Source organism: Sceloporus occidentalis, unplaced genomic scaffold (genome assembly GCF_023333645.1).
Source record: "Sceloporus occidentalis isolate IW3139 unplaced genomic scaffold, rSceOcc1.0.p SCAF_6, whole genome shotgun sequence".
Lineage (NCBI taxonomy): Eukaryota > Metazoa > Chordata > Lepidosauria > Squamata > Phrynosomatidae > Sceloporus > Sceloporus occidentalis.
The window spans coordinates 18980638-18994958 of NW_028316986.1; the positions used below are offsets into that span (position 1 = coordinate 18980638).

Genomic DNA, 14321 nt, shown 5'->3' on the forward strand with positions numbered 1-14321 from the left:
AACCAGTGATGTAGACTTGAGTCAATTAACTTGGACTTAAGTCGAACTCAAGTCGCTTGACTTGAACTTGACTTGGCAAAAATGACATCATACTGACTTGATTTGACTTGAGACTTGTATATTTTTAGTGACTGAATGGCTGGTGCATTTTACTTTGAGCAGCAGGCAAGACCAGCCCCCAAAGCACAGGGTGTGTTTTTGGGAGAAGAACAGCAAATGCATTAGATAATGGGCTTGAGGCCAAAGGATACCTCTAAAGTTTTTGAAAAACTTTAGAAGGATCTTTTGAAGTGCAGCGGGGACAACTACCAAGCAAACCTCAACCTTCTCCTCAAGCCCATTGCCTAATGCATTTGCTGTTCCTCTACGAGAAACATTAAAAGTTGGCTCCCAGACTTTTGACTAGACTTGACTTGAAAGTATCTTGCAAGGACTTCAAACTCATCCTGAGACCTGAAGGTAGACACTTGAGACTTGGACTAAAAAACTTGGAATACATCAATAGTAACAACTGACAAAGCATCTTCAGAGCAAGTGGACAAGATTCAAACACTTCATAGCTTGCTAGAAATTCAGGTAAACTACAAAAAAATAAAAATAAAGGTGGTACAATCGTTTTGCAGGATTACTAGATATTTTTCTTCAATTGATTTCTGACCTATGGCGACCCTCAAGTGAAACTATCACAGGGTTTTCTTGGCAAGATTTGTTCAGAGAATGTTTGTCATTACTTTGAGGTTGAGAGAGTGTGACTTGTCCAAGGTCACCTAGTGGGTTTCCATGGCCTACGTGCCCTGGAGTTAATCTGATTGTGGAAGGTCTTGACTGACTAATCTGATCTCCACAGATATAAAATCTAAATGTCCTGAGTCGTTTTGCACTGCAACTGAATTACATGAGATGACCATTTTGGAATGGAAGCAAAGTGCTGAAGAATTAAAACAAATACAAAGAAAATCAATAATTGGAAACATCATCTCCCCCTCCTCCCCCCAAAAAGGGAATAGTCAAACTGATAAGTAGTCAGTTGCATAGGTCCAAAACACGTTGCAGAAATAATCCAGTTTGAGACTGCTTTAACTGCCCGGCTCAGTATTAGGGAATTCTTGGAACTGTAGTTTTGTGAAACATTTAGCCTTCCCAGTCAGGGAGTTCTGGTGCCACAATGAACTAAAATTCCCACGATTCCCTAGCATTGAGCCAAGGCAGTTAAAGCGGTCTCAAACTGGATTATTTCTGCAGCGTGTTCTTGACCATAATCAAAACGGTCATTAGTCACCAGACATTCATTACATGCAACCTCCACCAATGCAACTAACTAAGGGCTGGGAGTATTACTACTGGAGAAAAATTCCTCTGTATCTAACATTCTTCATGCTAAGATGACAAGTGGAAAGATGGTTAGGAAAGCTAGATGGATCCTATGTAATCCCTGAGTAATGAGTACACAACTGTTGCACTAAAAATATTAACTGCTATAGGGGCTAATAAAACTGAAATTTCTGCTCGTCGAGGTCAATATTGTTCAAACCCAACAAAGGATGACTTTGCTTTCTCATAGCAGAGTATTCTCTGTTGGCTGGAAGTATCTTCTTCTAGAGGGAGATAAACTGCAAGTTATACAAGGTTTCTCTTAAATTAAAAACACACCACAAACAATTTGCCACAAATGCGTCCAACTTGTCCAACAACAACAACACAAGAAAAATCGGAGACTCCACTTTGTTCTTTCCTACAACTACCTTAATTAAATTCTACATCAAAGCCATTTTGTAAGCTAGAAGGCAACAGAATTTATTGTGTGTGTGTGTGTTTGTGTCTGAGGCAGAGAGAAAGAGAGAGAGGATAAATATTTTCATTTCTCAGTGGGAACCTAAAACATATCAATGTGAATCAAACAGTGCTATGATATCTAATCAAGTCAAGGTTTCTATAGCAATGGCATCATGGTTTCTTGGCACCTGCAGCTCATACACAGCATAGTACACACCGGTTTATAAGCTTTTTATCCTCAAAACAAAAAGGTATCTTGTGTGGTAGGTCATCATTTTTTCTTAAAAAACAAAAACAAAAAAACATGCATGAACACCTGATGACAGGGCACTGAGCTGATGGATGGATAACATTCACAAATGTACTCACAGCCACCCAGCAGGATGTTAGAATTTCAACTTAGGCTTTCTATTCATGCTTCTGGCTTCCAAAGTTCCCCCTTTTGGCTGCACAGAACTGATAATGCTGTATAATTTTGCAATTGCTTCCAGCCAAAATGGTGAAGGGTCTGGAAACCATCCCCAATGAGGAGTATTAGGAAGCTAGGCATGTTTGGCCTGGAGAAGAGAAGGTTAAGAGGTGATATATGGGTGTCATATTGAGGATAGAGCAAGCTTGTTTTCTGCTGCTCCAGAGAATAGGATCTGGAGCTGGAACAATGGATGCAAGCTACAGGAAAACAAATTCCACCTCAACATTAGGAACAGTTGAAGAACTGTTCGACAGAGGAACACACTTCCTCAGAAAGTGGTGGAGTCTCCTTCTTCGGAGTTTTTTAAAGAGGTTAGATGGTCATCTTGACAGGGATGCTTTGACTGAGTGTTCCTGCATGACAGGAGGTTGGACTTTATGGCCCTTGAGGTCTCTTCCAACTCTATGATTCTATGCTACTACTACTGCCATTACATTAAGTAATACACAAGAATTACAATTTCTGAGTAATACCAGGGACTTGATGGCCTTTCAGGTCTCTTTGAGATTCTATGATCCTATGATTCTAAAAATCATTGTTGTTGTGTGCCTTCAAGTTGTTTCAGACATATGGAACCTCTAAGCCGACCCTATTGTGGAGTTTTCTTGGTAAGAGCTGTTCAGAGGAGGTTTGCCATTCCCTTCCCATGAGGTTGAAAGCATGTGACTTGCCCAAGGTTACCCAGTGGGTTTCATGGCCAAGCAGGGAATCAAATCCTGGTCTCCAGAGTGTAGTCTGACTCTCAAACCATTATGCCACACTAGCTCCACTAAAAAAGTCCATGCAATATAAAAAATAGTCTATGCAATAATCATCGTCATTGTCACTTAGTTAAAAGAGTCAAAGTATTCCACGTATAATTTAATAATCCTTTACAGTACAAGTAATTTGGTGGGGATTATTGTTGTTGCATGCCTTCAAGTTATTTCTGATTTATGGTGACCCTAAGGCGAACTTATCACAGGGTTTTCTTGGCAGAATTTGTTCAGATGACGGTTTGCCCTTGCTGCCCTCTGAAGTGGCGAGAGTGTGACATGCCCAAGGTAACTCAGTGTGTTTCCAGGACCGAACAGAGATCTGAACCTTGGTCTCCTGGTGTCCTAGTCCAACACTCAAATCACCACACCATGTCATTGAATGTTCATTGAAATGAAGACTTGATGGATTTGATGTGTCACAGGAAGATAGGAAGGCGTTTCATACCCACTTCATACCCATGAGTCTATCTACCCATTATTATCAATTCTGCTGGCATTAATGGTTCTCCAAAGTTTCAGCCAGGATTCTCTCCTAGCCCTACCTGGAGATTCTTAGTTTCCCCTGGTATTTCCTATATATCTATTAACCAGGCTTAGCCCTGTTTAGCTTCTAAAATCAGATAAAATAAGAGTCATATGGTAAATGGGACATTTCCAGTCCTCTGAAATATTTTTACACACTTTTGCCCACAAATGATCCCCGCATTTTGACATATCTTTGTCAGAGCTTGGAAATACAGTCACCCCTCCTAATGTGCAGATCTCAGATCCTTGCCTTTGAATATATGCGGAGGGGCGGCCTCTGCTATTTGCAATGGCGCACGCACACAGGGGTGCACTCCATTCAAACCTATGGGGCTTGAATAAGTGTGAGGCTCTGTTTTTGCGGGGGGGGGGGAACGAATCCCCGTGAAAATGGAGGGACAACTGTAGTACTTTCTGAGATCTTCAAATAATTAACATTTCCATGTTCTATCCTTTGATTCTGATGAAAAATTACATTACATATTTAAGGGACTTCAATTTTCTTTTTCTATCATTTTAAGAAATGTCTGGGAAAGACCAAATAGACAAATGACTCTTTCTGGTTTACGTCAACGTCTTATTTTTATAAGTTTTTTTTGGTTAGTTAACCAACAAACCAACATCTCCACTTCTTCCATACCAGAATTTAAAACACAACTTCAAATTTGTAGTCCAGTGGTTGTTCCTGTTATGGCAATCCCAGGGCTTCCCGTGGATACAAAAATCTGTGGATGCTAAAGTCCCACTAAACACAATAGCATAGTAAAATGGTGTCTCTTATCTAAAACAGTAAGATCAAGGTTGGAGTGTGTGTGCGTGTGCGTGTGTATAAATAAATTTATATATGGAATTGATTGGAATATATAATATTTTCATGCCATGGATGGTTGAATCAGTGGATAAAAAAATCTGTGGATATGGAGGACTGACTGTAGTTTAAAAAAAAAACAGTGCAGGAAAATTCTGGAAGAGAGAGAGGAAAAAACCCTCCTTCCCGCATATCAGGGTTTAGAAGGCATTTCCAAAAAACTCCAGGCACTTTAAGCCTTGAGGACCCTCCTGCATCCTTATTGATATCAGTTAAATTAATCAGCAGGGACACTGGATAACAGGGGATGACTGAAACTGGAGGACTGGTTGCATTCCTCCACAGAGTTTGCATTCAGGCTTCTATGACTTCCAGCTTGCTCAGTATTGCAAATTTCAATCAGCCGTTGCTGAACGAATGGACTATGCCCTCATTACCAGCACTTAAACCTTTGGCATGTAATACTACAGTGCATTATGTTGCAATGTTTTTAGGGCGTATGCAAGCATAAGAGTGTAACTGGGGGCAGACAAGGAGGAGATGGTTGTGAGATGTGTAATTATTGACATCAGATAAAACCTGCTGTTGTTGCCTCCTGGCTGAACCGGTTTAACAGAATGAGAAGGGAAGTCTCTATAAAAACCCAGATGACAGATTTGCACTTAATGCTGTCCAAACACAATATGCCAGAACTGGGAAAAGTTGCTTCTCTGGACTACAAATCCCAGAACCTATACAGTTAGTGGGATATGCTAGGAGTTCAATACTTAGGCGCACTGAAGATTAATCTCTTCTGGCTGGCCTATCCAGATGATTTTTAAAATTGTAAAATTTAAACAATGAATTTTAAACATAGATTGTTTTAATACATATATGTCTTGTTTGTTCTTTTAATTGATGTATATTTTGACTGATGTTGTGTTCGTAACCGATGTATATTTGTTGGTATGTTGTTGTTCCCTGCCTCGATCAATGGTGAGGGGTGGGCAACAAATAAATTAATATAATAATAATAATAATAATAATCGTTGTTGTTTTGCCCCACAAAAGCTAATTTCTCCATGCTCCACAACTGTTTCACAGAGTGCATCCACACTGTAGAAATAATGCAGTTTGACACTACTTTAAGTGCTGTAATTCCTTCCTATGGAACTCTAGGATTTGTAGTTTTAGGTCTTTAGCTTTTTCTGACTAAGAGTGTTGGTGCCTCACAAAACTACAAATGCCAGGATTTTGTAGGATGGAGCCATGGCAGTTAAAGTGGTGTCAAACTGCATTATTCCTAAGTGTAGACGCGCCCACAGTTATGAATCTCCCTCCCACACTGCAGGCAATGAGTTGCATAAGTGGGACAACCAGATATCATGCAGTGATGACAAGTCCTTGCCATCACTTCAAAGGAACTCAGCATATATCAATGGAGGGAACTGGGGTAAGAGTCATCAAATGGTGGGTTATCAAGCAGTAAAAACCCTACACAGTCAGACTATATAAAGACCGCTAAGTGTAGCAGTACACAGCAAACAGTGAGATGCTGTCTGAGAAGCCCTCAAATTGGACATGAAGGCAATAGCCTTCTCCTAACCTTGGTCAGTGGTAAACTTGATTAACCCATTTTACAATGATGGTTTGCTGAAGACTTTAAAACACATATCACACTAACAATGACATAGTACAGTCTTCCATGTCCATGCATTTTTTTATACATGGATTCAAGCATTCATTATTTGAAAATATTCCAAAAAGATATAAATTTCAAAAAAGCAAACCATGATTTTCTATTTTATATAAGGGAAACCATTTTACTATGCCATTGTATTTAATAGGACTTGAACATCCATGGATACTGGTGTCCACTGGGGTTCCTGGAACAAAACCCCAGAATAGGATCCACTGTAAAATGGTGTCACATATATAAAATGCAAAATCAAGGTTTGGTTTTTGGATATCTATTTAATATTTTCAAGCTGTGGATGATTGAATCCATAGATACAGAATCTGTGGATATCCTAAGCCAACTGTAAAGTTTTTGGGAGTCCGGAGGAAGCCATTAGGGTTGATTAGAGCACAGAGGACATTTTGGCTTTGCAAAGGCAAATTCCAGACTTCTCCAGTCCCAGTGTTGCCACATAAACTGGAGTCCTTCCACCTTCCCATTATTCTCTTTCCCACATCAAAAGAAGAGGACAGAAAGAAATTTAAAGTTTTCTCCATTAGATCACTCATTAGGGTGCAAAGGAGGAAAGAAGACATGCAATGAGCTTGCAGGATGGGTGGTAAGATTGACAGGTAATCAATAAAGGCTATTGTTTTTAAATTGTAACGTTAGATATTTTATTGTCTGAAATACTGTTGTAATCCCGCTTCGATCTGTAGGGAGAGGTGAGAAAATAGAAATAAAACTTATTATTATTATTGGTTGACAGATTTATGCATGTACGTCCTTTTTGTATGGATTTGAATTTGGGCACGGGAATATGAGGCTATCACCACAATTTGTATCCAGTTTATTTCAAGTAGGTGTGGTGCTAACAGAGTGAATCCAGGGGAAAAATACTGCAAGATGGATATGAATTTTATTTTATTTTTTGCTAATCTAGTGGTTTGAATACTGGACTACAACTCTGGAGACCAGGGTTCGATTCCCCACTCAGCCATGAAATCCACTGGGTGAGCCTGGGCAAGTGACATGCTCTCAGCCTCAGGGAAAGGCAACAACAACCTTTTGAACAAATCTTGTCAAGAAAACCCGATGGTAGGGCCGCCATATGTCGGAAACGACCTGAAGGCACACAACAAAAAGACAACCCCTAAGATTACACTTAAACTGTCATGGGAACATCCTGGAATCCTGGGATTTGTAGTTTGGTGAGGCACTACAGCTCTCTGGCTGACAGTTCTGAACAAGCCTCTCTAAATGGTAAAATCCAGAATTCCACAGGATGGAACCATAGCAGATAAAAGTGCTATAAATGTATTGTGGGAAAGTGCTCCAGAAAAAGAGAATAGTGGTAAGAAATTCTGTCCTGCCATTTCAATATTCAGAAATCTCATTACACACACACACACACACATACATTTTTCCTCCCCATCCAGGACTAGAGGCATGGTAGGTTCAACCACTGTTTGAATTTCAAACGCACAACTTTCTCCCAAGCACAGTACACCAGATATTATTCCAATATTTAAATACAGATCGAGTCTTCCTTATCCAGAATTCCGAAATCTGAAATACTCCAAAAGCCAAAACATTTTTCACGAGTGGCTGAAATAGTGACATCTTTGCTTTCTGATGATTCAAGGTACACCAACTTTGTTCCATGCACAAAATTCTTTTAAAATGCTGTATAAAATTACCTTCGGGCTATGTGTATAAGGTCAACATGAAACATAAATGAAATGTGTGTTTAGGCTTGGGTCCCATCTTGAAGATATTTCATTATGTACGTATATGCAAATACAGGTATTCCAAAATGTAAAATCCAAATCACTTCTGGTCCCAAGTCATTTCAGATAAGGGAGACTCAACCTGTATTCCAATGGACATAGAGCATTACTAACTAGGGAGAATGCTAAATAAATAACCTAAATTGCTTCATTTTGCTCAGCCTTCAAATACCAGGCATGCTTACCTAGATGACATCTGTCCTGGAAAAATCCAAGAGATACAGAGCGAAGAATTATCTTTTGTGTCTCTTCCCCTTTGTTCTCAGGAACTGCCCCACGTGCAAGTATGCACTGCCCACCTCACTAGAGCTGTTGCCAAGATCAGAGGTCAGATTTAAATCCCTCAATGCAATTGCAGGCAGCCTATATTTGATTACAATGCTACATATACCACCGTGTATCCAAGACAACTGAAGCATTATGTTCCCCTTAGGGATAAAGCCCTGCCTCTTGGTCACAGGTTTCCGCAAGCTGGCACATCGCTTAGCAGCCTCTCCTCTTGGAGAGATAAAAAAGCACATACAGCTCTATGGCTCACAGTGCGGAGCACAAAGAGAGACCAGGGAATTTCTCTACTCTTTAGTCATGAGCCAAGAGGCAAGAGTTGAAGAACACCCTCCACCAATGGTTCCTCAACTATGTTTTACACTCACCTTCACAATTTGTATTCCAGATATGTTTCCAAAATTGTCCACACAGGTGGCTGAGATAGTGACATTTTTGTTTTCAGATGGTTAGATGTACACAAACTTTGTTTCATACACAAAATTATTAAAAAGATTGTGTATAAAATTAGCTTCAGGCTATGTGTATAAGATGTGTATAGAACATAAATGAATTTCATTGGGTACCATCTCCAAGATATCTCATTATGCATACAGAATATAAATATCCTAAAATCTATTTTTTTTAAATCCTAAAGATTTCTGGTCCCAAGAATTTCAAATAAGGGAAATTCAACCTGTATCTGTCTTGCCATATTTCAGATCAGAACTTGAAAAAGTTAATTTTTGGACTAAAAGAAATCCTGGAATCTCCCAGTCAGTGCAAATGGTCATGCTGGTTGGAGGATGGTGGGATTTACATTCCTACTTTCACAATCTCTACCTTAATATGGATTGTTGGGCCAGTACCTCCTTTTTTTAAGGGGCTTGTGTACATTCAGATATATTATCATCACCAATCTCTCCCTACATTCCTGGAAAAGTTGACAAGTCAGAGACACAATGTTCCTATCATGGCGGGCTGGTGAATACAAACAAGTAAATATGACTGTCATTTTCAAATACATATCCCAAACAAGAAAATAATGTTCGTAACACTCCAATGTAGTCCTTCTCTATAGTTTAATGACACCTAAAGGCTTTATGTATTATATAAAGAGTTAGCCAGCAATGGCTCTTCTCCATTCTGAAGGAAAGTGACCAGTGGGTGCCACAGGGTTCTGTCCTGGGCCCAGTGCTATTCTACATCTTTATCAATGACTTGGATGAAAGAATAGGGGGCATGCTTATCAAATTTGCAGATGACACCAAATTAGAAGGAATAGCTAATACCCCAGACAACAGGATTAACATTCAAAATGACCTTAATAGATTAGAAAGCTGGGCCAAAGCTACAAAATGTATTTTAATACAGAGAAATGTAAGGTACTGTGCTTAGGGTAAAAAAATTAAATTCATAGACATAGGATGGGGACACCTGGCTTAATGAGACTACATGTGAAAAGGAAATAGAAGTCCTAGCAGACCAGACGTTCAGCATGAGTCAACAGTGTGATGTGGCAGCTAAAAAGGCCAGTACAATTCTGGGCTCCATCAATAGAAGTTTAGTATCTAGATCAAGGGAAGTACAGTGCACCCTCACTTGACATATCAACAAAGAACCTTTGTACTGAGGCTCCCCTTATGCGGGGATCCGTTACGTATCCCTCCGCATAAGGGGAATTCCGTGTGTGTGGAGCCCCATTGGAAGTAATGGGGCTCGCACCCATGGCACACAGCAGCACAACGTGTGCACACGCCCCATTAGTTCTTCCAGGGCGTGCAACGGGCTCTTCCAGCGTGGTTTTCAGCATATGCTGAAAGCTGCGTATGGCAGGGCCACATAAAATGTGGGTGCACTGTAATAGTGCCACTTTATTCTGCTTTGGTCAGATTTCACCCAGAATATTGTGTCCAGTTCTGGGCACCACAGTTCAAAAAGGATGTTGAGAAGCTGGAGCATGTCCAAAGGAGGGCAACTAAAATGGTGAAAGGTCTGGAAACCATGCCCTATGACAAGTGACTTGGGGAGCTAGGTGTGTTTGGCCTGGAGAAGAGAAGGTGATATGATACCCCTGTTTAAATATTTGAACTGATGTCATATTGAGGACGGAGCAAGCTTGTTTTCTGCTGCTCCAGAGAATAAGACATGGAAAAATGGATGCAAGGAAAAGAGATTCCATCTATTGTAAACATTCGGAACATCCTGACATTAAGAGCTGTTTGAGAGTGGAAACACTCCCTTGGAGAATGGTGGAGTCTCCTTCTTTGGATATCTTTAAACAGAGGCTGGGCAGCCATCTGTCGGGGGTCCCTTGATTGTAAGTTCCTGCATGGTAGGAGGTTGGACTGGATGGGCCTTGTAGTCTCTTCCAACTCTATGATTCAATTATTTATTCCAACCACCTAGCACACAAGAACATACAACTGTAGCACTCCTAAGAGATACCCATCCAACCTGTGTTTAAAGATCTCCAGTGGAGATTTCACCCCAGAAACCACCTTGAAGCAGTCTGCTCCACTGTCAAACAGTTCTTTCAGTAAAGAATGTAGAATCTCTTTTCTTGCAGCTTGAATCCACTGGTTTGTATTCTAGTCTCTGGAGTGGCAGAAAATAAGTTCTCTCCATCTTCGACATGACATCACTTCAGATATTAAAAGATTGCTATCATGTTCCCTCTCAGTCTTCTCTTCTCCAAGCTAAACATATCCAATTCTCTAATTAATTATTTTATTTATTATTACCAATGGCTAGGATAGTTATAAAGAGCCATTGTGACGCAGTGGTTTAAGTGTTGGACTACCACACCAGAAGACTAGGTGCTGACTTGAAGGTACATAACAAGTAAGATGTAAGGATAGTTGTATAACATGACAGCAGAAAACAAACAGAGGATACACTGGAGATGAGTAATTTCCAAAAAACCTCCAAAGTTTGTAGCTTTCTGTCAAACTGAAACAATTTAATTGTTTGGTTAAAATGATGGGAACAAGTAAGTCTTATTCTTAGAAATTTACTTTCCATTTATTCCAGATATACAACAAGACCCACAGATCAGAATGCACTCAGTATGCAGCCCTCCTTTTTAAAAGGATATTGGTACTAGTAAAGATAACAATTGGAAGCTGGCGGTTGTCAACTGTTATTTTTACTAGATAACAATGGTGGATGTGGACAGACAGAAACATATAAGTGTATGAATAAGAGTCAAAGATCCTAAAATAACCAAAGAACTTGCAACTGATAATATAAAACAGTTTGCATTCATTGTTTATGGTTAATGTTTTTTAGTTTCTTACTACCTTATATTTCTAAAATAAAATAGTTTTTTTAAAGGGTACCTCCTACCTCCTGAATTAAAATATGCGGAAAAACTGCTCTGGGCAATTATTGAGTGGTACCTTTCTGTGCACTAGCCAGCCAGTTTTCCAAACTTAATTTTCCCAGGTTCAAATCAACCACATGCAAAACTGGTTTTTCAAAGCTTACACCATAAAAGGAAAAAAAGGTGCATCTGTCCTAAATGCAGCAAGGATTACGGTATTTCAAGCTGCCCACATTGGTCTAGAAATGTATCTGTTTTTAACCTGAGTGGAACATGATTGTATGTGTATGCACCTTCAACTCGCTTGTCAACTTATGATGACTGCATGAATTCAATTAGGTTTTCTCAGGCAAGAAATACCCAGAAGTGGTTTTGCCAGTTCCGTCCTCTGAAATATAGCCTACAGCACCTGTTATTTGCTGGAGGTCTTCCATTCAAGTACAGATGTTCCTCCTCATTTTCAGGTTAAGCATTTGTGGATTTGATTGTTCACAGTTTAATTGTTTTGCCTCCTCCACTGCTGCTCTATACTCAACTGAAAAAAATATGTTCTCCCTAGGGCATTTCGAGGTCCTTCAGCACAATTTTTTGGTCAACTTCCAAATTTCAACTATGTTTACCACAACTTCTGGAAGAAGGTGAACAGAGATTTGTGCTGGAGGACATAGAAATCCTAGAGAAGTGTTCTCTTGGGTAAAAAAAAAAGCTTCCTATATTCACAGTTTTTCCACTTGAGAAGGGATCCTGCACCCCTAACCCCCATGAAAACTAAGGGCTGACTGGACTAACCAGGACTGACCTTGCTTAGTTTCCAAGATCAGTAAAGATCTTATGCCTTTAGGGTATTTAGACTCAGAACTTGATCACTGAACACAAATCAAAAGGCAGTTTAAGTCTCCAAAAGAATAAGAAAAAATCCCAAGAGATACTCTATCCGGAGTTTGGAAAAGTTATATTACAGACTACAAATCCCAGAAATCTCCAGACAACAAGGCCACTGACCTTGCTAGTTGTGAGGAGCCATAGTTCAAATAAATAACTTGTCCAAGCTCGGTCTATACACACTAGTTGCTGTTGGGTGTCTCCAAGTCGGTTTCATAGAATCATAGAGTTGGAAGAGACAAGGGCCATCCAGTCCAACCCCCTGCCATGCAGGAAATCCAATCAAAGCATCCCCAATAGATGGCCATCTAGCCTCTGCTTAAAGACCTCCAAAGAAGGAGACTCCACTACACTCCGAGGGAGTGTGTTCCACTGTCGAACAGCCCTTACTGTCAGGAAGTTCCTCCTAATGTTGAGGTGGAATCTCTTTTCCTGTAGCTTGTATCCATTGTTCCGGGTCCTGTTCTCTGGAACAGCAGAAAACAAGCTTGCTCCCTCCTCAATGTGACATCCTTTCAAATATTTCGATCTATGGCAACCCTTGATGGCAAACCTATCATGGGTTTTTCTTGGCAAGACTTGTTCAGAGGGGAGTTTGCCTTTTATCTTGCTCTGAGGCTGAGAGAGTGCAACTTCCCTAATGTCAGACAGTTGGTTTCTATGGCTGGACAGGGATCTGAACCCTGGTTTCCCAAAGTCCTAGACCAAACAACTACACTATGCTAACTTTTCTATACATACTTTACTAGGAGTAAATAAAGTTGACCTCAGATTGAATATGTTCATCTGACATTCTGTTTTAATAAATTTAAGCACAGTAAACACAGTTCTCTTAAAATACAGCTCTTAGTGAAAGGAAGCCTCAAAAAAGAAAGGAGTATTTTCTATATGCTGTGTATGACCTCTCCATAAAAGAGCACAACTAGCACATAATTAGAGTGCTAATAGGAGCAACCAAATCCAGGCACCAACAATGCCTCTATTAATTAATCTTCCTTTATGTTCATATGCACGATCATTCCCAAGTTTTTCCCTAAGGGAACCCAACTGGATCATGCCATTTGTGAGAGCCATCTGTTCCAACCTCCAGCATGGTGGCGGATGCTTTGGGGTTGCCATGGTTTACATGTTCTGTGGGTCTGAGAGAGGGAAGGCAGACTGATTTTATGAAATTCACTCACTGCTTTAAGTATGAGTTGTGATGAATATGTTTGCAAAACTGTTCACAGAACAGTAGTACTCAAACATTTTACCCTTGCTGCCCCTTTATATCTACGTACATTTGGACGTCACACACATTGCAGATGTCGCTCACCACTTGATGATGTATATGAATGTGTTTTTTAATCTACAATTCATGCATATTTGTATTTTAACATTTTATAAGGAAATAGCATAGTTCAAATTAGAACAGTTTTATTTAAGCAAATTCCACCACATCTGGCAGTCCTGATGAGAAATCTGTATTTAAGGACAAGAGACAACTGTTAGAACAAAATAAGGAGAAACAGAATGGTTTCCAGCTGACAAAGGGATCAGGCAAAGATGCATCTTTTCACCCTACTTGTTCAACTTATATTCTGAAAATATCATACAAACAGGCTTGGACTGGAATCATAGAATCATAGAGTTGGAAGAGACTGCACGGGCCATCCAGTCCAACCCCCTGCCATGCAGGAAATCCAAATCAAAGCATTCCCGACAGATGGCCATCTAGCCTCTGCTTAAAGGCCTCCAAGGAAGGAGACTCCACTATACTCCGAGGGAGTGTGTTCCACTGTCGAACAGCCCTTACTGTCAGGAAGTTCTTCCTAATGTTGAGGTGGAATCTCTTTTCCTGTAGCTTGCATCCATTGTTCCGGGTCCTGTTCTCTGGAGCAGCAGAAAACAAGCTTGCTCCCTCCTCAATATGACATCCTTTCAAATATTTAAACAGGGCTATCATATCACCTCTTAACCTTCTCTTCTCCAGGCTAAACATCCCCAGCTCCCTGAGTCGTTCCTCATAAGGCATGGTTTCCAGACCTTTCACCATTTTAGTCGCCCTCCTCTGGACACACTCCAGTT

General features: G+C 40.1%; 1 protein-coding gene across 2 annotated transcripts in view; it reads right to left on the reverse strand.

The window, feature by feature from the left end:
* LOC149310450 (forkhead box protein N2-like) overlaps positions 1-14321 on the reverse strand; it is a 70969-nt gene that overhangs the window by 39898 nt on the left and 16750 nt on the right. The gene's annotated exons all lie outside the window — the stretch shown is intronic.